Below are 4,122 nucleotides of genomic sequence, written 5' to 3' on the forward strand. Positions count from 1 at the left end.
CATCCAAATCGAATCTGAGACGAAAAGTTTTTTGCCCAAAAAAAAAGTAAGGCTAACCCCTTTGTTTTTCTGGCGAAAATTTTCGCGATTTCGAAAAGTGCTGGAAGAAATTCTTTCCTGCACTTTTCCGACGTAATTTTCCGAGAGAAATCGAATGGGCGCAGTCCGAATACGCTGCGAGGAACGGATCAAAAGTTGGAGCCAGAAAACGAGAACCTGTGATTTCCACATTTTCTGACTGGTGCTTTTTCCGTCGTCATTTTTCTGCTGTTGGTCCTACGCTGCTTTTGCTGCGTTTTCAGATTTGCCGGGTTACGGAACGAAAATTATTTTCACAAAACATGAAATACCTATCGGATGTTTCCAGAGATGGGGAAGGTAAATGACAAAGTCAATACTTCACAGTTTCTATTCCAATTCTGTTACAGTTTATTTAATATTTTTTCATTCTAGTACAAGTGTTACGGTGTTCGTATATTATACATTTCTAAGTTGCCGATCACATAGTTTCAAAGTATTAGTCCAAGATAACGTGAGCGGAAAAAGTGTAATATACCTTACTTCAAGCAGAATCGAATGTTGTTATATGAGATACTTGTTTTTGTAATCTGTTAGTATAGTTCAAGATCTTTTTCATACCCAGGTGCAACGTATTGCTGCAGGATAGGATATGTATGATATTGTAATGTATTTATTTAATGTAACCTGCATACAAATCAATGAATAAATGAATCCCGTATATACTTGTCCTCAATCATTTCATCCTTATTACAGTTTCACAAATTATACAAGTATAAACAATCTTCAAAGTGTTGCATGATATTGATTACTCTCGGAACTTATATACGTGCGAAATTAATCTCAAATCTGTACTATCCCCTACACCAATGGTTTCTTATTGTCTTCTCCGCCGTCCTCCGTCCTCAGGAATTTCTGTCCCATTTTTCGTCCCATGATTCGACGTTTAAGCATCTCATTAACGGATTTCCCAGCTGTCCATTTCTTGGTCAGTCAAATCCATGAGAATCCTGTAGAGTGGAGAAAGACCGTTAATAATCGCATTACAAGTGAACCCATAACGAAATTTTGCAGATATATTTCGCATTCGGCTTGCTCTTTTTATGACCCAACCCGCAGCACTGAACATGGATAACATTGCGGTATGTACTGAAAGCTGTACTGAAAGCTATACTCAAGCTGCAGTTAAAGCGTACGTAAAATGTGCGGTAGGTTTGAGTTTTTGTTTCCTGAAGCGCCAACCTCGCTCGTTTTGTGTCATTGACCAACGGCTGTTTTATTAGCTGTGCAAAATTTCTTCGAAACCATGCGAGTCCTTCCATCAGAGTGTAATTCTAACACGCGGCTATTCACAATTTATTAATGCGTTTGCGAAACGTTTCGATGTATGAATACAAGTATTTCATATTTTCCGTAACATTGATAAGAACGATTCGTTCAAGCGGTTTTACATTCCACTGGGTAGTCAATATCTATGTTACATTTCTCTTGAAAGAGATTCACGAAAAAAGGTTTCAATTAGTTTTTAATAGCTGTTTTATTTAGTTCGTTTCAGCGAATTTTATTAACAATGTCTCACGCGACGACACGATTCAAACACTGGGTAATAGTTTCACTGATCAGTTTAAAACATCCGTCGAGCTTTTGTGTTGTACCGTTATTTTTTATGGAATTTCGATATTGATATTTTCATTTAGTCTTATTCTGATTAATGACATATTAGTCGTACTCTTAATGGTATCGGTACGAATATAATAATAACTACTGCACGGATAGTTGATGCGATATTAGTTGGCAGATGGTGGTCCATAATATTGACGGAGGCTGTGCAGCATCATCATCCTTTAGTTTGGCATATTCAATTTTCTTATTAAATTACCTTTCTTTACGGCACCAAGTAACGTAACCCCTTTGCCGCCGCCTAGGAAAAGGTCTGAACGACGTTCAAGCCTGACGCACAGCGTTCATCATCTTGACCCAAGTCTCTTCATGTTCACCTCTTCCGAGCTGCACTGCTGTAAAAAATTGTTTCGTTACTTAGTTTTTTGTTCACGATACAATTTTCACAGTCGCGTTTCATCCGTGGCTACAGAGTTTAAAAAACTTGTACCATTCAATCGCCGCTCTCGTCTTTTGCTGCCATAAACTATGTCGAGATTTTACTCCACAGCATTAAAGCTTCGCGGCGATACCATTTGGCCAACTTTCAAGGTAAACGCCGACGAGATAGGCGTGAAAAATTCTTCATCACCGCCGTTCTTAATGCTCTAGGAAAAATATAAAAGCAGAAGAAAATATTGTGAGGTCGTTCTGCGTTTAACGTAAGGTAATATACTTCCAGGCATAACGAAACCACTCGTGTATGCGTTAGACGCGCTTTTAACAAAACTGGAAAACAATTCGCGTGAAATGAATCCTACAGCGTATTACTTACACGTGCACAATATACTTGCATGCCCGCGCGCATATTGACACGGAGATCGCGAGTGCGTGTTATCTTTTAGTCACTATATAACGAAGACGATAAATTAAAGCTGTGTTATCCTTCCGGCTCGTACGAGTCGGAGCATGAATCAGAAACTAAACATCAACAAGACCTAATTTCTGCACGCAGCCATACAACAAAATTCTGCGTACTACTCACTATCCGTCATCTTGTGTCTATCTTTCGAGTTATTGCAGGTCATCGTAGCTCAGCTCGTACAGGCAAGATATCATCTGGTTGCCGAAGACAAACAACTCTTACAGTGACGTATTTAGGATTAAAATTAGTGTTCAGTATCATTATTGTACATAAGCTGGACGTAACGTAATCGATAATAATACCGTAATTTTGAAATCCATTGCAAAATGGTTAGTTTCGTTTCCTTTGGAAATATGGTAGGGTTATTAAAAGCTGTTTCCTCGAGCGACAGACCAAATTTAGATATTTTAAATTTTACCAGATTTTACGTACATGTTTCGGAAGTTTAGCATGAAACGTGCGATGCAAAGCGCTGTGAAGCTTCGGCGCCTTATGAAGCAAGGCTGTATTTATGGATCTCCAAGAAGGTGACGCACCTCTTCCAAGTCTCACGGTGCATGCAGAAGCTCACCCTCACTAAGAGACGTGCGAGTGCTGCAAGTACACATTCGTTATTTTAACACGAGAATAATGGCGTAAGGGGCGGAGGGCCGGAGGTTGAAAGAATGGGAGAAACACACAGTATTCTTTATTCCGCGTCAATGGCGCTTTTCGCGAACCGCGTGCAGGAGTCGAAGGATTCGGAGACGGATTTAGGCGTTAAAGAATTTCGCAAAGATCGTTATAACCGCGCCTCGGATACTCTCTCGCAGCGGCGATCCCGAGAACAACGACGACGACGTCGACTCATGACAGCGGTAAGAAACCAAGAACCGCTGCAGATGAAAGGCGCCCCATGCCTGCGCCTCTCTTAATTACACGTATGTGCATCTTTTGTTGACTTCTGATTAACGAGTCACGCGTCGCCGGCCCCGACCGTCACTCTCGGGTCCCTCCATGGCTCCAGGAGCCCGGCACCTATCCCACTTACATGCTTGCATCAATTTTTACGGCTCCTGGCTGAAGTGAAAGTTTCAATCTGCTCGAGCGATGACGGACACCCGAGTCAGCCGCACCCTGAGGTCTTCTCGCCGCTCCGCAGGTCGTCGTCAATTTCTGAGCGTCATCGAAATTGAATCCCATAAATCATCGCACCGTGCGCAAACACTGTAAGGGACCCTTTGCTGATCACAGGTATATTAGATATCCGTGAACTCGCAATTTTAATCCACCCACGACTGGACCTGCAGGTCTACCAGCGATTCCTCTAAAGTACCGGTCACGTAATCGCTGATTGATTCCCGGACTCGCGATTGGAGGACCTTAAGGTGACTCGAGCGGGTTTTCATTTCTTTCTACTCCATCCTCCGGATCATCGTGGCAAACAACCTCCTGCACTGTACCGAGAGAAGATGTACCGTTTTCTCGCTCGCGACTTACGTACATCAGCCGGTTGTGGTGTCGATATAGCGAAGTGCATGAACTAACCCGCCCCGATTTTCTGCAAGAACAAAAAATTTGAGTTCACGTATCTTCGAGCA

General features: G+C 42.0%; 1 long non-coding RNA gene across 1 annotated transcript; it reads right to left on the bottom strand.

Annotated features, from left to right (window-relative positions):
* Positions 1-470: 470 nt before the first annotated feature.
* LOC124175392 lies at positions 471-3,746 on the bottom strand. Its single transcript, XR_006869153.1, has 3 exons — positions 2,975-3,746; positions 1,898-2,033; positions 471-1,028 (listed from the first exon to the last, which is right to left on the bottom strand). It is a non-coding gene; the product is annotated as an uncharacterized LOC124175392 (long non-coding RNA).
* Between the last annotated feature and the right edge of the window lie 376 nt (positions 3,747-4,122).

The sequence above is a fragment of the Neodiprion fabricii genome, chromosome 2 (genome assembly GCF_021155785.1).
Source record: "Neodiprion fabricii isolate iyNeoFabr1 chromosome 2, iyNeoFabr1.1, whole genome shotgun sequence".
Classification (NCBI taxonomy): Eukaryota; Metazoa; Arthropoda; class Insecta; order Hymenoptera; family Diprionidae; genus Neodiprion; species Neodiprion fabricii.